Here is a 21,982-nt window from a genome sequence, read left to right as displayed (position 1 = left end):
CAAACTTTACTTCCTCCCCCAGACACACCCACAACTGTTTCCGTTTTGACTTTAGCCTTTTCATTCCTTCTGGATTTATTTCTTCACTCTTCTCCAGTAGCATATTGGGCACCTACCAACTAGGGGAGTTCATTTTTCAGTGTCATATCTTTTTGTCTTTTCATACTGTGCAGCTGAATATTAAATGCCTGCTGAATTGCTAGGCAGTTAATATTCAGGGAGATCCAGGTTTTTGTAGTTGTTCAGGTGCTAAGTCACGTCTGACTCTTTGTGACCCCATGGGCTGCAGCACGCTAGGCTTCCCTGTCCCTCACTGTCTCTGGGAGTTTGCTCAAACTCATGTCTGTCGAGTGGGTAAAGCCATCCAACCACCTCATCCTCTGCTGCCCCTTCTCCTCCCATCCTCAATCTTTTCTAGCATCAGGGTCTTTTCCAATGAGTCGACTCTTCGCCTCAGGTGGCCAAAACATTGGAGCTTAAGCTTCAGTCCTTCCACTTCCAATGAATATTCAGGGTTGATTTCACAAGAACTTTCTCTCCAACACATACAAATTATTAGTACACCTCAGCTAAAAAAAAAAAACTCAACAAAAAAAATCAGCCAAAGGTCTAAATGCATGTTTCTCTAAAGAAGTCATAGAGACGGCCATAAAGCACATGAAAAGATGCTCAGCATTACTAGTTGTTTGAGAAAGGCAAATCAAATGTACAATAAGCTTTCACCTCACATTGGTCAGAATGGCCACATCAAATACCTACAACAATAAATTTTGCAGAGGGTGTGGAGAGAAAGAAACCCTCCTACACTGTTGGTGGGAATGTAAATTGGTACACCAATTAGGGAGAACATTATGGTGGTTCTTTTAAAAACTAAACATAGAAGTACTCGGTGAACCAGAAATCCAACACCTAGAAGGAGATCAAGGGGAAAAAGCAACATTTTAAAAGACACCTGCACTCCACAGACCACGGCAGCACCGGGTCAACAATCAAGACAAGGGAGCGACTTCAGTGAACAAGGACAGACAGAAGGATCCAGAAAATGAGGCATATGTACACAATGCAATATTGCTCAGACACAAAGAAGGGTGAAATAATGCCATTTCCAGTTACAGGGAAGAAACTAGAGGAGATCAAACTAAGTGAAATAACTGAGAAAGGGAAAGTCAGATAATAGAGAGTATCACTTCTGTGGAATCTAAAAATGGATACAAATGAACATCATTACTAAAGGCAAACAGTTTCACAGACTCAGAAACGTATGGAAAGGTGGCAAAATGGAAAGGTGGCAGGGGGTGGAGGAGTAATTAGCTGGTACAGATCAAGATTTACATGTCAAAACTGGTGCAGTTGTTGTTGTTTAGTTGCTCAGTTGTGTCCGTCTCTTTGCAACCCCGTGGACTGTAGCCGGCCAGGCTCCTCTGTCCATGGGAGTCTCTAGGCAAGAATACGGGAGTGGTTTGCCATTTCCTTCTCCAGGGGATCTTCCCAACCCAGGGATTGAGCCCAGGTCTCCTGAAAGTCTCCTGCATTGCAGGTGGATTCTTTTACCACCGAGCGAGAAGGGAAGCCATAAAACAGGTGCTGAAGGGCTCTAAATAATCACAAGTTTGACAGGGCTTTAAATGACATCTGCCCTCAAGAAATGTCCCAGGGTATTTCATCAGAAAAGAATTCCAAACAAGGCCGAGATTCAAGAAGCCGTTTTCCAGAGGTAAATTGTACTCACAAAACATAGAATAAAAAAAGCACATGGAAAGATACTCCACACCAATAATTATTAAATCAATGCCAATCAAAACTACCATAAAGTATCACCTCACGCTGGTCACAATGGCCATCATCAAAATGATCTACAAAGAATAAACATAAAATAAATAAATAAAATAAAAGATCTGCAAAGAATATACAGAAAATGAAATCCTTCTACAATCTTTTTGAGAATGTAAATGGTGAAGCCACTATGGAAAACAGCATGGAGCTTCCAAGAAACACAAGACATAGAGGTATCATATGACCCTGCAATCCCACTCATGGGCTTAGGTCCAGAGAAAGTGAAGAGAAATTAGCTCAGTCGTGTCTGACCCTTTGCAACCCCATGGACTATACAGTCCATGGAATTCACTAGGCCAGAACACTGGAGTGGGTAGCCTTTCCCTTCTCCAGGGGATCTTCCCAACCCAGGGATCAAACCCAAGTCTCCCTCATTGCAGGCGGATTCTTTACCAGCTGAGCCACAAGGGAAGCGCAGGTCCACAGAAAATCACCATTCAAAATGACACATGCCCCTTGATTTTCAGGGCAGCACGATTTCAATAGGCAAGACGTGGAATCCACCAAAAGGTCCACTGACAGAATAATGAAGACTAGGCGGTACATCTGTACACTGGAATACTACTCAACCATAAAGTAGAATGAAATAAGGATGCTGTCAGCAGCATGGATGGACTAAGAAATCATCACAGTAAGTGAGGGAACTCAGAGAGAAAGATAAATATCGTGAGATACCACTTACAGGTGCAATCTATAAATTCATACCAATGACTTAATGTATAAAACAGACTTCAGAGCCTGAGAAAATCAAACTATGATTATCAAAAGAAAGTTAGAAAGAAGGGATAATTAAGAGTTTAGGATTAACTATACACACTAATATCTAGCAAATTAATAATCAAATAGGGCCTAGTGAATAGAACAGGAAACTCTATTGAGCAGACTGTAATCATCTATACGAGGGGAAAAAATGGAAAAAGAATAGATACGCTTCGATGTAAAATCAAATTAAGTTCTTGTACCACTAAAACTAACAAAACAATGGAAATCAACTTGACTCCAATAGAAAATAAAAATTAAATTACCTGAAATCCATCTAGGGAACCCCAGACGGTGGCGACCCTATGGTTTAGATATGTGATATGCTATGACATTAATATGACACCACCAAAGGTTTTCACTCAGCAGAACCCAGAGCAGCAACCCATTCAAAGGTGCCTGACCTCATGTGAATGTCCCAAGATGAAGAGAAGAAAAAGGACCACAGGTTAATCAGGGCAACACCCTCAATTCAGATGTTGGGAATCTCCGAGGGGCAAGAGCAGACACAGGGTCTCCAAGTACGGGATCCGGACCCACGTGGATGGGGTAAGACCCGCACAATCCCCAGCCCCTGCATCTGGAGTCGCATGACTCTTGGTTAGGACACCAGGTCTCTGCTGCCTGAGCCCCTAAGGCAGAAATGAGTGGGTTCCTGGAACCTCCTGGGATGGTAGAAAGAAGGGTAGGGTCTCCTCTCCCCACACTTGTCCCAGGGAAGTCCTCCTCTCCCGCCCTTCGGTTCTGTCTGATACTGTTTTTACAGCTGTCACGATAATGTTGAATACACTACCTTGGTTCCAGTAGGCTCGGTCCTTCGTTTTCCCACTGAGGAATTGAGAAAACACACCAGGCGCGGGGCTAGGAGACGAGGGGCAGGTCTGGTCTCTGCTGAGCAGGGACGGCCAACCCGAAGGCGATCACCATAGCAACCTCACCTGCTGCCCGTTGGTTTTCTGCCTCATCCCAGTACCCTGGAATCAATTTACCAGGTGACCCTGCCTTCCTACTCAAACTGAATGTGCTGGAAAATGGGACTAATTACCAGGTAGCCCACCTGAGGTGTCTCCGTGAGCCCCAGGGCAGGTGAACCTGGCAGGAGGAAAGACTAAGAGCCCTACTGCAGCCCTGACCCCTGCGAGGGCCATGGAACCCCACTCAGAGGAGGGCACGTTACCCAGAGGAGCCCACCTCAGCTCCAGACCCCAGACCTCTGAGCACTGACATTCAGACACAGGCACGGAGCTTTCCAGGACAGAGGACAGACCCAGTCTGCACCCAGGTCTCCACGTCCTAGTGTACACAGAACACGGTTGGTGTCAATATTCTTACACTATTTCAATAGGCAAGATATGGAATCATTGTAGAAAGCACGCAGTCTTGTCTAAACATAATCAGTGCAGATGGGATTGAAAAGTCAAGGTGTTCGTCATTCAGACATGTCTGACTGTTTGTGACCACATGGACAGTAGCCCTGCAGTCTCCTCTGTCCATGGGATTCTCCAGGCAAGAATACTGGAATCGGCTGCCATTCCCTTCTCCAGGGGATCTTCCCAATCCAGAGATCAAACCCAGGTCTCCTGCACTGCATGCAGATTCTTTACCATCTCAGCCACCAGGGAAGTCCCTAGACAGGACGTAGGGAGGTCTAACTCTACCATGTAGACAGAACATGGTCAGGTTTAAACTAGCACAAAGTTGCTCTCCCTGGAGGCACAGGTCACACACATGCAGGGTCTCTCATCATTGGACAGGGGCCTCACCCTCATGTGGGAACTAGCAAATAAGTTTCTTAGAGAAAAAAATCATAACTGGGCTCCACATGTCACCCACATCAGGAAACTGAAAGAACCTTTGTCATTCAACACTTCAACAGGCAAAACCAAACTGTTACCAGTATCTTTGGGCACGTGGTGGTCAGGATCCAGGGGAGATCCAGGGATTTCTTAGAGTTGAGCCCAGGGTCCTGTACAGACAGACAGAAAGTGCCCTGATTCCATCATCCAAGGCTTCCAGCACGAGGCAGCCACACTGGAAGCCTTCTAGAAAAGGATATTCTTTATCAGAATAAAAATTTTGAAATTGAAAGCATATTAGTTATTATTTGACAACCTAAAATATTCTTAAAAGCCTGGCCCCCAGATCTTTGTGGTTCCCACTGGTTCCTGTGTGCTCGGATTGTCAAGGTAGAAACAATCCATCATTTCAAATTAGTTTCTTCTAATTCTGTTTATTTGCTATTATATGAAGGAAAGGTCACACTTGCAAAAATACATAAGAAAATTCCTGCAAAAAGATTGAGTCAAGGAGCTCATAAGCTGCATGAACACTACCTTCTAACAGTTTCAATTTCAAAGACTGAGGGCAGAAGAAGAAGGGGACGACAGAGGACGAGATGGTTGGATGGCATCACCGACCTAATGGACATGAGTTTGAGCAAACTCTGGGAGATGGTGAAGGACAGGGAAGTCCAGCGTGTTGAAATCTATGGGGTCGCAAAGAGTTGGACATGACTGAGTGACTGAACAGTAACAAGCTTCAATTTTCTGCCTGGAGAAATCTGATAAAATAGACATCCTGATTTTTTTACTTCTCTGTTCAAACTCTGCTAAAATGAAATTAATATTCATATCAACATGTAAGAATTTCTGAGTTTTGAAATGTCACACCAAGGTAAGAGGTGCTGGTGAAAATAGAATGCTGTTGCTGTTAAGTCGCTTCAGTCGTGTCCGACTCTGTGCGACCCCATAGACGGCAGCTCACCAGGCTCGAGTTTTGAAATGTCACACCAAGGTAAGAGGTGCTGGTGAAAATAGAATGCTGTTGCTGTTAAGTCGCTTCAGTCGTGTCCGACTCTGTGCGACCCCATAGACGGCAGCTCACCAGGCTCCGCCGTCCCTCGGATTCTCCAGGCAAGAATACTGGAGTGGGTTGCCATTTCCTTCTCCAGTGCGTGAAAGGGAAAAGTGAAAGTGAAGTCACTCAGTCGTGTCCGACTCTTAGCAACCCCATGGACTGTAGCCTACCAGGCTCCTCCGCCCATGGGCTTTTCCAGGCAAGAGTACTGGAGTGGGGTGCCATTGCCTTCTCCGAAATAGAATGCTACTGGTAGGCAAAATATTCTTAAAGCTTTGTTTCAAATTGGATTTAAATACAACACTACATGGTTACATGAAGTATGAACCGAGAGTCTAAACATAGCAGGCAATATGTAAATGCAAATTTTATATCCCATATGGGAGAGTAAAAGCTGCTGGTTTTTGCAGTAGTCATGTACGGATGTGAGAGTTGGACCACAAAGAAGGCAGAGCACCGAAGAACTGATGCTTTCAAACTGTGGTGCTGGAGAAGACTCTTGAGAGTCCCTTGGACTGCAAGGAGATCAAACCAGTCCACCCTAAAGGAAATCAGTCCTGAATATTCATAGGAAGGACTGATGCTGAAACCAAAGCTCCCATCCTTTGGCCATCTGATGTGAAGAGCCGACCCACTGGAAAAGACCATGATGCTGGGAAAGACTGAAGGCAAATGGAGAAGGGGATGACAGAGGAAGAGATGGTTGGATGGCATCACCAATTCAATGGACAGCAGTTTGAGCAACCTCCAGGAAATGGTGAAGGAAAGGGATTCCTGGCGCGCTGCAGTCCATGGGGTCACAAAGAGTCAGACACAACTTAACAACCGAACAGCAACAACCACGTGAGAGTAAATGTTTCTTGTCAGATCTGCAGCTGGTATGCACAAATTGGTTTAGAACACTCTCCAGCATAGATTGTCTCTAAGTCTGATTAAGTGTGTCACAAGGGCACGAATCAAAAGGTGATGTATTCATTCCAGGATGGAATAGAATGTTACTTTGAACAGCCTGTAAAACTTACACAGAGTCTGTAATCCACTCAAGATGTCAAATAATAAAACATTTACCTCAAATTTAAAGCCTCTTGGAAAGTTGTGTTCTAAACATTTCATAGATTTCTTTTCATAATCATTTTTCACAGTGATAACACTTTAACTCCTCAGTTGCTGATGTTATTACCAAGATAAACTTGTCCTCATGGGTGTGGGAGATAAAGTTGATCCATTGTGATTGTTCTCTGGTCAAATGACTCCCGCAATTTCTAATTATGTTCTACATTCACAATATTTTTTTTTTATCCATCAAAGTCTACTTCTCAGATCTTCATGTATACCAAATAATAGATACCTGGTGAGTTCAGATTATATTAAACACTCTTTCCATAGCTTTCCCCATGTCAATTGAATCAGAACAAGGTGAAGCAGGGAGAAGAGTTCAAATTTTCAATGATTCCAAAGGCCTCTAAAACAACATTAGACAGAAATCCTAGCCTTTATTGGTCTATACGAAAGAATCACAATGTGCCTTTTTCGCGAAATTGCAACAATTGACTAACTAGAGTTGCAATAAGTTGGAATTATGCTTGGAATGATTTGAGTTGAAACAGTTGGGATGTGGGCATGAGAGGATATATATAGGATGACACACACTTAAGGAGGTATCTACAGGTATGAATCCATAAATTGATGAGGTATACTTTGTAAACAAAGATGAAACATTGAACTTGTTTTCACTATCTGACCCTTCCAGAATTTGCCATCATCTACTGACTCCCCTGTGGACTTGGTTTATTGCCACCAGATTAAAACTAGTTACAGGAGTCTTTGTTCTCTTTGTTTGAAATTGTTTATGTTTCTCTCTCCTAGGATGCTCTTATAAATGCCACTATCTGTATCACTTATTTTGTCTATAAGGTTGTCTCTTGCATTTTCCACTGTGTAACCATCTTCCATGTATACAGATATTTGTATGTCTATGTATATAAATATCTATGTCTATATGTGTCTATAATATTTATATCTGTATGTAAATAGATATTTATATGTCTATGTATATAGATATTTATGTTTCTGTGTATCTAGGTATTTATATATCTATGCAGATAGACGTTTATATATCTATGTACCTAGACATTTATAATTATGTACACTTATGTATACACAAATAGATGTTTTACCAGTGTAACAGGGCCTGGCGAAAAGGCAACGCTCCTACAAAAAGTCGCGCTCCTACGCGACTTGGCGACTGAACAACAAAATAGAAAACACACTCGGTTCACCTGCCACCAACAACACATAGTATATCAGTGTTACTACAATATAAAATAAAGGTTCATTTAAAAAAAAGAATGCCCAGGGGGACTTCCTTGAAGTTCAGTGGTTAAGATTCTGTGCTTCCAATGCAGAGGGCGAAGGTTTGATCCTTGGGCGGGGAACTAAAGATCCCACAAGCTGCATGGCATAGCCAATAAATAAAATTATTAAAATAAATAAATAAGAATGTTCAGGAAGAACACACAGGCTTTGGGGTGTTGCTTCAGGTACGTTCCGTATTAAATTACAGTCCTGAGTTAAAACTTGAAAGCTTTCATTTCCAAGGAATCGCAACTGGGCATGAAAGAATCCTGCCGCCTTGTGGCCATTTCCTGCAATAGCAACCTTAAGAGTTTTGCTTATGAGTACCTCTTTATTGTTCAGTCCCCAAGTCGTGACCCACACTTTCCTCTCTAGGACGTGACGCCGCCTCTCACTGATCCCTGAGGTCGTCCTCTCTAGGACATGACGCGGCCTCTCACAGCTCCCTGACGTCTTTCCTCTCTAGGACGTCACGCCACCTCTCACTGGTCCGTGACGTCTTTCCTCTCTAGGACGTGACGCCACCTCTCACTGATCCCTGAGGTCGTTCTCTCTAGGACATGACGCCGTCTCTCAATGATCCTTGAGGTCTTCCTCTCTAGGACATGACGCCGCCTCTCACTGATCCCTGACGTCTTTCCTCTCTAGGAAGTCATGCCACTTCTCACTGGTCCGTGACGTCTTTCCTCTCTAGGACCTGACGCCGCCTCTCACTGATCCTTGAGGTCGTCCTCTCTAGGACCTGACGTCATCTCTCAATAATCCATGACGTCTTTCTGTGCCGTCTTTCCTCTCTAGGACTTCCCTCCACCTCTCACTGTTCCGCGACGTCTTTCCTCTCTAGGACCTGACGCCGCCTCTCACTGGTCCCTGAGGTCGTCCTTTCTAGGACCTCAGGCCACCTCTCACTGGTCAGTGACGCCTTTCCTCTCTAGGACCTGACGTCGTCTCTCAATGATCCATGACGTCTTTCTGGGACGTTTTTCCTCTCCAGGACCTGACACCGCCTCTCACAGCTCCGTGACGTCTGTCCTCTCTAGGACGTGACGCCACGTCTCACTGACGCCTTCTCTCAGTGATCCTTGAGGTCGTCCTCTGTAGGACCTGACGCCGCCTCTCACGGCACCCTGACGTCTTTCCTCTCTAGGACCGGACACCGCCTCTCACTGATCCCTGACGTCTTTCCTCTCTAGGAACTCACGCCACGTCTCACTGGTCCGTGACGCCTTTCCTCTCTAGGACCTGACGCCGTCCCTCAATGATCCATGACGTCTTTCCTCTCTAGGACCTGACGCGGCCTCTCACGGCTCCTTGAGGTCGTCCTCTCTAGGAACGGACGCCGCCTCTCACTGATCCCTGACGTCTTTCCTCTCTAGGAACTCACGCCACCTCTCACCGGTCTGTGACGCCTTTCCTCTCTAGGACCTGATGCCGTCTCTCAATGATCCATGACGTCTTTCCTCTCTAGGACCTGACACCGCCTCTCACCGCTCCGTGACGTCTTTCCTCTCTAGGACGTGACGCCACTTCTCACTGCTCCATGACGTCTTTCCTCTCTAGGAAGCAATGCCACTTCTCACGGCTCCGTAACGTCTTTCCTCTCTAGGACCAGAGGCCGCCTCTGATTCCTGAGGTCTTCCTCTCTAGGACCAGACACCGCCTCTCACTGATCCCTGAGGTCGTCCTCTGTAGGACCGGACGCTGCCTCTCACGGCTCCGTGATGTCGTTCCTCTCTAGGACCGGACGCCACCTCTCACTGATCCCTGCGGTCGTCCACTCTAGGACCAAATGCCGCCACTCCCTGATCGCTGACGTCTTTCCTCTCTAGGAGCTGTCGCCGCCTCTCACTGACCCCTGAGGCCATCCTCTCTAGGACCGGACTCCGCCTCTCACTGATCCCTGACGTCTTTCCTCTCTAGGACCTGACGCTGCCTGTGACCGCCCTGACTTCTTTCCTCTCTCTCGGCCTTTATTCGGCCCCCTTCAGGTCCTCTCCGCGGACCCCGTGCGCCGCTACTCGTCCACTTGCGACTCCCGACCCCAGGCCCGCTTGACTGCTCCCCTCAGGGTCCCCTCCGCTGACCAACCCCCCCGCCCAGGTTCTCTCCGTGGGTCCCCCCAGGTCCTCTCATCGGCCAGAATTGGGTCGCCAGGTTCTCTCGACGGCACGCCGCTGGTCCCCTCTCGTCGCCTGCCAATGGTCCTCTCATTGGCCCGCTTCTGGTCCTCACTACTCCCTGACATCGGTCCTCACTATTTCACGTCTTTGGACCTCACTACGACCTGACTCTGGTCCTCGCTATGCCCTTACTCTGGACCTGACTACACTTTCAACCCTGTATCTGGTCCTCACTTGGGCCTGACTCCAAAAGAACAGCTAAAATATGCCATACAATACCTACATAAACAGAGTGAAGTTTTTTCAAACACAAATACAGATCACTTCAAAGCAAAGGAACTCAGAAGCACCTTCCGGATGAGATTTCCTGGAATGAACAACCACCAAAATGGGAACCAAGATTATCCTACGTCTACAGAACCACAGAGTGCACGCCAGCGAGTTAGCATACAGTCTGAGTTCTTGAAACACCCCAAGTGCGACTTTCCTAGTTTCCCAGATTAATTCCTTGGAGCAGGACATTTGGAACAGTCCAGACAGGATGAAGAGAGGATTGTCCTCAAGGCAGAGTTGGTCTTGGCAGCGCCTAGGGCAGCCCCTCTTCGCTGTCTGCTCCTGCCCTGGGGTTCCAATTGCCAGATGGGGTATGACTCAGTCTCAGCCTTTCCAGTCAAGAATGCCAAGTGATCTTCCCTCTAATGGAATTCTCCAACCTTCCACTCTTGAAAGAGGCTGTCATGGAGAAAATCTTGGAGCATCTGATCAAGTCAGAGGACCCACAGGGGCCATCCCCAAGTCAGCCCGACAATGAGCACCAAATCTGATCCCAAAACGCCACTTGTGTACACCTGCGCTAAACCGAATCTCAGAAATAAGAGTTTCAGGTGAAGTAGAAAAGCATAGCTATACTGCTTTGCTAGCAAAGAGGGACACAGAAAACTCATGCCCTCAAGAACTGTCCCAAGGCAGGAGGATTTGCTTAGGAGTTTTATAGCTATGGGCTTCCCTGGTAGCGCAACTGGTAAATGATCTGCGTGTAACGCAGGAGACCCTGGTTCAATTCTTGGGGTGGGAAGACTCCCTGGAGAAGGGATAGGCTACCCACTTTAGTATTCTTGGGCTTCCTTGGCTCAGCTGATGCAGGATCCACCTGCAATGCGGGAGACCTGGGTTTGATCTCTGGGTTGGGAAGATGCCCTGAAGAAGGGAATGGCTACCCACTCCAGTATTCTGGTCTGGAGAATTCCACGGACTGTATAGTCCATGGGGTGGCAAAGAGTCGGACTGAGTGACTTTCACTTTATAGCAATGGTTAAAGGGCAGAGTTGTTGTAAGGATTAGGGTGTGTACAGGGCCTGAGCTCCCTTCACCTGACCTCAGGTGGTCCCTTGGTGAGCTTCTCTGGAATGAAGAATGCTACAATTTTCCATTTTGCTGGAGAGGATGTTTCAGTTCAGTTCAGTTGCTTAGTCGTGTCTGACTCTTTGCGACCCCATGAATTGCTGCACGCCAGGCCTCTCTGTCCTGAGAGGATGTTTAGTTGGGTAAAAAGTTTAGAGATATTTTTATGTGTATCCCTTTTGACAGAAACAGGACACTGACCCAAGACAAAATATGCTTTCTTGAGTGCTCTTCTCTCTGCATCCCCTCCCTCCCCTGATTAGCACCTCTTCCAATCTGCCCTTTGGAGCTCAGGGTAGGTCATGGAGCCGGGAGGCTATTCCCAGCAAAGAAACAGGGGACATGGGAAAGGCTTCTGGGCTCAGGAGCCCCACAGGGTCCTGCTCGATTTCACTCCCAGGCCCTGGCCCTACACTAACTATGGCCCTGAGCTGTCCATGATGGCCTGAGCTTTCCCAAACTGTCCTCTTAACTCTCTCCCTAACTAAGGCCCTCATGCTGGTTGTAACGAACACCCTGACAATATCCCTGGGACAAATGGTCTAAAGTGTCTTTTACTAAGGTCTTCAAGTTTTCTCTGAGGCCCTGACACTCTCCCTAATTAAGCCCTTAACGCTGTATTTAGGTGACGGCCTGATGCACTCCCTCTCTCAGGCACTGAAGATGCGCCCCTGATGCTCTCCCTCACTTCAAGGCACTAAGGCCTTGACGAAGTCTCTACCTGAGGGGCTGATACTGTCTGTAACCAATTTTATGACTCTTTCCCTAACTGACATCCTCATTTTGCCTCTAAATAACACCCTGAGACTCATCCTAATGCCCTGATGGTGTCCCTAATAGCCCTCAGTATCCTTACTTTTGCCATGATCCTGTCCGTAACTAAGGCCCTGAATATGTACTGAAGTAGGTCTCTGATGCTGTCCCTAACTAACACCCTGACACTGGTCACAACTATGAACCTGATGCTAGCCCTATTAAGGTCCTGAGATGCTGCTAAGTAACAGCCTGAACTTCTTTAAGGCCCTCAAGTTATCTCTAACTGAAGCCTTGAAACTGTCTTTAACTAAGCCCCAGACACTGTCCCTAGCTAAGGCCTGAACTATACTTTATGAAGGCCCTAAGCCTGTCCCTAACTCTGACACTGCCCCTAATTGAGGCCATGATACTGCCCCTTATAGCCTAAGCTGTCACAAAATAACACCCTGATCCTATTACTAAGGCCCTAACTATGTCCCTAAGAAAGTCACCGAAGTGTATCTAACTAACAGCCTGAACTATCTCTTACTCAGGCCATGAAGTTATCTCTGAGGTCCTAACAACGTCCCTAAGTAAGTCCCTGTTGCTGGCCCTAACTAATGTCCTGCTGCTGAATCTGAGTCCCTGATGCTCTTCCTGTTATCCTTTGCCCTACCAACAGAGTTTTGCCAAGAAAACACACTGGTCATAGCAAACACCCTCTTCCAACAACACAAGAGAAGACTCTACGGTCAATACTGAAATGAGATTGATTATATCCTTTGCAGCCAAAGATGGAGAAGCTCTATACAGTCAGCAAAAACAAGACTGGGAGCTCAGATCATAAACTGAGCCATAAGACAGTGGCTCAGATCATCAACTCCTTATTGCCAAACTCAGACTTAAATTTAAGAAAGTAGGGAAAACCACTAGACATTCAGGTCAGCAGTGACCACAGGACTAGGAAATGCCAAAGAATGTTCAAGTTCAGTTCAGTTCAGTTCAGTCGCTCAGTCGTATCCGACTCTCTGCGGTAGTTTGAGCATTCTTTGGCATTGCCTTTCTCTGTGATTGGAATGAAAACTGATCATTTCCAGTCCTGTGGCCACTGCTGAGTTTTCCAAATTTGCTGACATATTGAGTGCAGCACTTTCACAGCATCATCTTTTAGGATTTGAAATAGCTCAACTGGAATTCTATCACAATTGCACTCATCTCACATGCTAGCAAAGTAATGCTCAAAATTCTCTAAGCCAGGCTTCAACAGTACGTGAACCATGAATGTCCAGATGTTCAAGTTGAATTTGGAAAAGGTAGGGAACCAGAGATCAAATTGCCAACATCAGTTGGATCATCAAAAAAGCAAGAGAGTTCCAGAAAAATATCGACTTCTGCTTTATTGACTACACCAAAGCCTTTGACTGTGCGGATCACAACAAACTGTGGAAAATTCTTAAACAGATCGGAATACCAGATCACCTGACCTGCCTCCTGAGAAATCTGTATGCAGGTCAAGAATCAACAGTTAGAACTGGACATGGAACAATAGACTGGTTGAAAATCAGGAAAGGAGTATGTTAAGGCTGTATATCATCACCTGGCTTATTTAACTTCAATGCAGAGTACATCATGGGAAATGCCAGGCTGGATGAAGCACAAGCTGGATCAAGATTGCTGGAAGAAGTACCAATAACCTCAGATACCCAACGACACCAGCCTTATAGTAGAAAGCAAAGAACTAAAGAGCCTCTTGATGAATGTGAAAGAGGAGAGTGAAAAAGTTGGCTTAAAACTCAACATTCAGAAAAATAAGATCATGGCATCTGGTCCCATCACTTCATGGCAAATAGATGGGGAAACAACGGAAACAGTGTGAGATTTTATTTTCCTGGGCTCCAAAATCACTGCACATGGTCACTGCAGCCATGAAATTCAAAGATGCTTGCTCCTTGGAAGAAAAGCTATGACCAAACTAGACAGCATATTAAAAAGCAGAGACATTACTTTGCTGACCAAGGTCCATCTAGTCAAAGCTATAGTTTTTCCAGTAGTCACGTACAGATGTGAGAGTTGGACTATAAAGAAAACTGAGCGCTGAAAAATTGATGCTTTTCAACTGTGGTGTTGGAGAAGACTCTTGAGAGTCCCTTGGACTGCGAGGAGATCCAACCAGTCCATCCTAAAGGAAATCAGACCTGAACAGTCATTGGAAGGATAGATGCTGAAGCTGAAGCTCCAATACTTTGGCCACCTGTTGGAAAGAACTGACTCATTTGAAAAAAACCCTGATGCTGGGAAAGATTGAAGGCAGGAGAAGGGGATGATAGAGGATGAGATGGTTGGATGGCATCACTGACTCGGACATGAATTTGAGCAAGCTCTGGGAGTTGGTGATGGACAGGCAAGCCTGGCCTGCTGCAGTCCATGGGGTCACAAAATGTTGGACACGACTGAGCAACTGAACTGAACTGAAGCTCTTCCTAACTAAGGTCTTGATGAGGACTCTACCTAAGGCCCAGACACTGTCATTAATAACCTAACTCTTTCCCTATATAACACCCTACTTGTGGCCCTAACTCATGACTTGAAAATGGTCCTGTTTCTCTGATCCTGTTCCTTCATAAGGTTAAGAACCTCCTCCTCACAAAGGCCCTGACACTGTCAATAATAATGACCTGACTTTTTCCCTAAGTAACACCCTGATTTTGTCACTAACTAATGCCCTGACACTGGTTCTAACTACAGCCCTGACGCTGGTCCTATTGAAAGCCCTGAGATATCCCTAAGGAACAACCTTACCTGAAGCCTTGACACTGTCCCTAGCTTAGGCCTTGATGCTGTCCCTTATAGTCTATGCTGTCACTAAATTTCCCTCTGAATCTGTCCATAACCAAGGCCCTGAATATGTCCCTAATAAAGTCTCTGAAGTGTCCCTAATGAACAGCCTTAACTGACTCTTGCTAAGGCCATCAAGTTATCTCCAAGGTCCTGACATTGTCTCTAAGGCCCTGATGCTGGCTCTAACTAACGGCCTGACGCTGACCCTTACTAAGTCCTTGCCCAGGAGTTGTCCCAGGCTGCTGGGCAGCTTTCTGTTTTCCTCATCTCTCGCCAGCTGCCTGCCATTGGCCAATCTAAGATTCTGTGATGCGGTGGTCCCACATAGGATGTGCCTGAGGAGGCTTACCTACCGGAGGATGCTCATGGCCATTCTACCCTCCAAGGGACAGTGCCTCAGGGTGGGAATCTCTCAGCCAGTGTCTGATCTCAGGTTCTGTGTCCCTATTTGTTGTAAAACCCTTGGATTTACTTCAGTAACATTTTTAAATGGATCTCCCCCTTGGCATATTTATAAGATAAATTTTTACTGAATTAAAATTCAGAACAACATTATTAGAATGAGCAGGAAGACAAAGGATGCCCTCAATGATCTATTACTTGGAGGATTTTGCAATTCTCATGAGAAAACACTCACTCTCATCACCCTCTAGGCATCAGCATGAGGTAGGAATCATCTGCATTCTTTATTTATCCCTCTGAATCTTTCAGAACCTTTCCTTCAGGAGAAATCTCTGGGCTCTTCAGGAACTGTGAGTGGTGATGTCAGGTAAATCTGAAACTGAAAAGCAGAGGAAAAGAGAAGGTGAGGAGATGAGAATTCTTGATGGAGAAGCTGGGGCATCCATGTTCAATCTCAACCTGTGAGTCTAAGTTAGTATCAGTGAAAGTAAGGACCACCAGGACCTGGCCCCTTGGCCTTGTCACCTGGTGTGGGGACTGGAGACACCCAAACTGCCCTGGCCACTTTCAGAGAAATGAAGAAGCTGGGAGAACACCATGGGAGCCACATTGGAAAAGGTCCCTGCTATGAAGTAAGATGCACTTTTCAAGAAAGTGAAGGATGATCCCTTGGTTCTCAAAGACTTGCAAAGATTCTGTGTTCTTCTGGAGACATGTTGAAGCCTCCAGTCTTTGAGGGCAGCGATGAGAAGGAACTGTGCTCAAAACCATCCAGCACACACTCCTTGAGGGTGCTGAGGATGACCAATGTCCAGCCCAAGGGTGTTGTGGGCCTGAAACCCCCTTATCACCTGGGATGGGAGGGGCCCCATGGGCACCCCCTGGGCCAGCGGGGTCTCTGCTTGTAGGCTACAGACCTTTATCAGGTGCATGATCTGCAAACATCTTGTGCCATTTTGGATGGTGGATCTTTTTCTTACTCCTTTTGTGCACAACAGCTTTTGTTTTGAAGAAGTCTAATTCATCTCTTCTGTCTTTTGTTGTTTGTGATCTAAGAAATCATGGCCAAATCCAAAGTCGTGAAGTTTTTCTCTCATGTTTTCTTCTATGGGGTGTATAATTTTGGTTCTTACATCTAGGCCTTTGATCCATTTGAGTCGATTTTGTATAGTGAGGGAAGTAGGGGTCCAACTTTGTTCTTTTGCATGTGGGATCTGGTTGTCCCAGCACCTGTACTAATTGTTGGGGAAAAATATTTGCAAATGATGCCACCAAAAAGGTCTAATTTCCAAAATACACAAACAGCACATGCATCTCAAAAAAAAAAATTAAAAATGGGCAGGTCCAAATAGACATTTCTCCAGAGAAGACATACAGATGATCAACAGGCACATAAAAAGACACTTCACACCGCTAATTATTAAAGCAATGCAAATGAAAACCACAATGAGGTATCACCTCATAGTCATCAGAATGGCATCGATAAAATGTCTACAAATAACAAATGCTGGTGAGGGGGTGGAGAAAATGAAATCTCCTACTGTTGGTGGGAACTGATGCAGCCACTGTGGAAAACAGTATGGAGGATCCTCAAAAAACTAAAAAGTTGGCATATGAATTAGTAATCCCACTCCTGGGCACATATCCAGACAAAGCTATAATTCGAAAAGACACATTCACCACTATGTTCATAGCAGCACTATTCACAACAGCAAAGATGTGAAAGCAACCTACCTGTCCAACAACTGATGAATGGATAAAGATGTGCGTGTGTGTGGCTGTGGTGTGTGTCTGTGTGTGTGTGTATACAGTCCATGGGGTCGCAAAGAGTCGGACATGACTAAGCAACTTCACTTCACTTCACTTCATACATATATATGAGTATCTCCCATTCACATATGCTGTATACACATTATTTAACTTATTTGTGCAACTATGTGAAAGTAATTAACATCACAAAACTGCATACTTAAGATGAATTAAATGGTTAGTGCCATGTTTTGTATTTTTAATGACAATGAGAAAAAAGTGTAGTGGTCATAATTGTTACAACATAAATGAATACTAAAAACGTCCTTAGTGAGAAAAGCCATACCAGAAAAGGCCACCCAGATCCCATATTCATCTGACCTGCTTTAAATCCATCAAGGCTGTCCAAATGAGGGGAAAACGCAGTAATGGTTCCCGGAAAAGAAAACTGCATCAGGATGGAAAAGGTATCTTCACACAGTTGGGGCAGCAGGTGATGGTGGAAGCGGGCCTGTGTATTAAACCATAACACAGAATTCATGCTTGCCTCATGGGGGGGGCTAGGTGTTGGTGCCTCAGGAGAGTGTCACTGTTTGGGGTAAAACACACTGAACATTTTGTGTGAATTTGCAAATATGAGTACTATTTGCCATTATTAAAAGCTTTCTGTACATTTTAAATTAGTAGAAAGTGAGTTACTTTTCAAAACAACCATGACAATACCATTCAAGAACTCAGGTAAGACAGGCATCAGACTTTGTTATAGAGGCCAAGACTTACCAGACCAAGTTCAACCAAATTTGTGACACTTATTTCCCTTGTAGGAGTCCATATGGTATTAGTATTAAGAGGCATCGTGGGAAAAGGATGTTAGTAGCCACTAAGTCGTGGGTCCTGTGGATGATCTGGATTGCAGGGGAAACTGAGATTTCAGCTTCACAATCTTTTACATTATTTCAAAGCATATGTTAAAAGATAAATTCAGCAAAAAAAATGGAATACACACAGATCAATTTTGTTTCTATACAAGAATAACAAACCATCAAAAAGCATAATAAAACAATCCCATTCACAATTCAAGAAAAAAAAAACTACCTAGGAATAAATTTAACAAAAGACATAAAAGACCTATAATCAGACAACTATAGGGCATTGATAAAGAAATTGAAAACAGAAAAGAAAAATATCCTATACTCATGCATCAGGGAAAACTATTTTTAAAATATTTTCTACTGAGCCCAAGAGCCTAGAAGCCCATGCTCCACAGCAAGAGAGGCCACTTCCAAGGGAAGCCCACATGCCGTAACTAGGAGCAGCCCCACGACCACAACTAGAAAAGGCCCGGGCACAACAAAGACCCAGTGCAGCCAAAAAGAAAAATAAAACAGAAAATAACTTTTAATAAAAGTCTATCAACAAAAGAAAAAACAATGTGGACTTTATAAAATTAAAAATTTCTACTCTATGGAAGACCTTATTGAGAAAACCAACAGACGGAGCACACGCTGTGTGTATGCTCAGTTACTTCAGTCGTGTCTGACTCTGTGACCCTACAGACTGTAACCTGCCAGGCTCCTCCGTCTATGGGGTTCTCCAGGCAAGAACACTGGAGTGGGTTGCCACACCCTCCTCCAGGGGATCCTCCCAGCCTAGGGGTCAAACCCGCATCTCCCATGTCTCCTGTATTTGCAAATGGGTTCTTTACCGCTAGTGCCATTTCCAAAACACATATCTGATAAAGGATCTGACTCAAATTAGACCAAACGACCTCTTTAAAATTTGGTAAAGATTGAATACACACCCGGCCAAAGAAGACAGACAGTGAATAAGCACGCAAGAGCACCCTCAAGATGCTGGGGGAAGGCAGGTGCAGTCAACTTTGGAAGGCAGTGGCACTTTTCTCCAAATCCAAACAGTCTCACCTCAGGATCCAAGAAGTGTATCTCGTATTTAGACAACCGCTTTGCAAAACTGGGAAATAAAAACTAGCATCAAGTAATGTACAAGAGCTCTATTCATAATAGTTAAAAACTTAAAAGATATCAGGCTGTCCTTCCATACACGTGGAATGACAAGGGACTCCAAGGAGCCAAAACTATCACAGGAGTCCGCAGTTCAAAGGGCCTCCGGGGTGCTGTGCTAAGTCGCTTCAGTCACGTCTGACTGTCAGAGCCCACCAGGCTCCTCTGCCCATGGGAATTTTCCAGGCAAGGATCCTGGAGTGTGTTGTGCTCTCCTCCAGGGGATCTTCCCAACCCAGGGATCCAATTCCTGCATTGGCAGGTAGGTTCTTTACCACTAGCACCACTTGGGGCAAAAGTGCCTAAATGGAGATCAGGGAAACCCAGTTAGGAGAAGGGACTCAGAGAAAAGGAAGTGAGGGAAGGAGACTCTGAGTCACATTCAGAGAAGCCCAGCAGGTAGTTCTGCAGATGGAAGAGGAGGAGGAAGCAGGCTGGAGCTACGTAGAAGACGAAAGAGGGAACTAAAGCAGGGGCCCCCAACCTCTAGGATCTAATGCCTGATGATCTGAGGTGGCGCTGATGAAATAATAATAGAAATAAGTGTTTGGTCATTCAGCCGTGTCCAACCCTTTGTGACCCTATGGACTGTAGCCCACAAGACTCCTCAGTCCATTGAATTCTTCAGCCAAGAATACTGGAGTGGGCTGTCATTTCCTTCTTCAGGAGATCTTCCCGACCCAGGGATTGAACCCGGGTCTCCGCATTGCAGGCAGACTCTTTACCAACTGAGCCTCCAGGGAACAGAAATAGAAACAGAGCGAACGGTAAACGGAGGCACTTGAAACATCCCAAAACCTCCCTCACCCCTGTTGGTCAAAAAACTGTCTTCCAGAAAAACTCCCGAGGTCAAGGAAGGAACTTCAAGTGTACTCAGCTGTCCCAGGCTGCTGGCTTAGGGAGATGCTGAAGCAGGGGTGTCCCAAGAGGTAGAACCTCCCTTGCACGGGATCCTCAACAGACCTCCGATAGCCTTGGTGATGATCGGAGAGATTTGTTTCATTTTTTTTTTTAATATCCTTGTGGGATAAACTTAAAACTTAGCAATTCTGTTACAGTCTTTAAGAAAATGTTTTCTTTCTTTACTGATCTGTGAAGCACCAACTGTGACGATCACTGTTCTAATATACCTCATAGTGTTGCTGACACTATGGATATAAATGTGTGAAATTGAACTTACTCAATAAAAATGATGAAGCATCTGCCCTGTGTCCAGCACGTTCCAAGGGTTGGGGAGTATAATGAAAATACTCCATAAGATGCACAGCTGGTAGGCACATTCTTTAAAAAAGCCTTTTACACTTCCACCAATAGTTTATTCTCAATGTCAACACTTGCCAGTTAATGACCATGCTGGGTAGGAAGCTCATTAAAAACACAGGAGCCAGGGTTCCTGGAAGGATATCCCATTCTCCCTTGGACAGTCCTCCACCCTCTCTGGGTCTCAGTTTCCTCACCTGTAAAATCATGGACAACTGACTATAATTCACCCCTGGAACCCAAGCCTATTGAGAGGGATGGGAAATATTACTCCAAGGCCTGGCTGATAGACCAGATTAAAAGAAAAATATGGCATTGCTGCTTTTCAGTCAAACAGACAAATACAATGAAGGAAGGAGTCCCTGGCCCTGCGGGATTTGCCTAGGGGTCTAGTCTGGGAAATTCTTACACATCAGGAGATGGCTCCGAGCTGGATTTCCACAAACAATAACATCCATGCGAAGGACAAGCCTGCAGAGCTCTGTGCCCATCAGCCACGGGAAGAGACTGCCTCCCGCCAGCCAGCAGCATTTACGAGTGACCTCCTAAGGCCATCACCAAACTACAGGGGCACCTCTGGGTTTTCTGTTTCCCTCACTTTTCTGACTCTTTTCTTAAAAACACGCACATTTCTTCATAGGATGCCACAGTGGAAGGAAAATAGGCCTTCAATTTTTAGACCTCAATTTGCAAAAAACTTGGAGCTTTTTTGTTTTTAATTAAAGCACCACATAATTTAAAAATTTTACACGTTCTAATTATTCAGTTCCAAAACACCGCACTTACTGCACAGGGTCCCCATGGAAAGGCCCCCTCTCAGCAGGACAGCCACAGATGCCACCATGAAAGGGCGGCAAGGTGCCCTCCTCCCTTCTTTTCCGCCTGGGTGGCCGCCAGGTTTTTAAATCCACGCACCCTACTAAGTTTCTAGGGTGCAATTCGTGGACCCTTCCTTTCCCATCCCAGAAGGTGGTCAAGGGCCGCTGGGCTGCAAACTGCCGGAAGCAGGGCTGGGCCAGCCGGCCAGAGGAAGGGTTGTGGAGTCCCAGCAGGTGAAATCACCAGGCAGCATAAATCCCTTGGACTTCCTGGGGACCTCGCTGCTGGCACTAGGTTGCTTGGGAAAACCGCGCGGGTCTGAGCTTTACGCGACGGGGTAAAGTGGTAATAATGGCCTTGACCCCAGTGGTGAGGCCTTTCTGCCACCGCCAGGTTAGGGGGCTCCAAGACTGTGCCAACAGACAGGGCGGAACACGTGGTTCCCTGCTCCGCCCTGCGCCACCGAGCCCCAGTTCCCTTACCTGTGGTCCGCACCCCTCCGCTCCGCTCACTGGATGCCGATCGATGCGGACCCAGGAGCCCACGAAATGGGCGTTCGCAGCCGCAACGGAGACCCCTGAGACCCGGGACCCACTGCCTAGGAGCTCGGAGGAGGCGCGCTCCGCCCCCGACGCGGCCAGGTGTGCTCCGCCCACACGCCCGCTCCCAGGAGAGGCCCGCGGGCCTCGCTACTGCCGCCAGGTGACATCCATCCGCGAGCAAATCCACCCCACCGAGACGGCCCGAGCTTTCTATCCGCTGATCCTTCTATAATTCAGGGATAAAACTGTGACTACAGAAAGGAAAGATGACCTGACCTAGGATGGCCATGAT

At 45.9% G+C, this 21,982-nt stretch overlaps 1 long non-coding RNA gene across 2 annotated transcripts; it reads right to left on the bottom strand.

Annotated features, from left to right (window-relative positions):
- Nucleotides 1-1,302: 1,302 nt before the first annotated feature.
- On the bottom strand, nucleotides 1,303-20,485 carry LOC145510415 (uncharacterized). Of its 2 annotated transcripts, XR_014057002.1 has the most exons (5): nucleotides 18,850-20,485; nucleotides 17,430-17,559; nucleotides 16,217-16,529; nucleotides 15,535-15,678; nucleotides 1,303-4,558 (listed from the first exon to the last, which is right to left on the bottom strand). It is a non-coding gene; the product is annotated as an uncharacterized LOC145510415 (long non-coding RNA). The 2 variants fall into 2 exon arrangements; XR_014057001.1 differs by lacking the exon at nucleotides 1,303-4,558 and having other exon boundaries at nucleotides 15,560-15,678; nucleotides 16,217-16,534.
- Nucleotides 20,486-21,982: the final 1,497 nt, after the last annotated feature.

This window comes from Giraffa tippelskirchi, chromosome 6, assembly GCF_054371585.1.
Source record: "Giraffa tippelskirchi isolate mGirTip1 chromosome 6, T2T-mGirTip1v1.2.pri, whole genome shotgun sequence".
Taxonomy (NCBI): domain Eukaryota; kingdom Metazoa; phylum Chordata; class Mammalia; order Artiodactyla; family Giraffidae; genus Giraffa; species Giraffa tippelskirchi.
The sequence above is the reverse complement of the archived record's forward strand: the minus strand, read 5'-3'. Positions and strand labels throughout refer to the sequence as shown.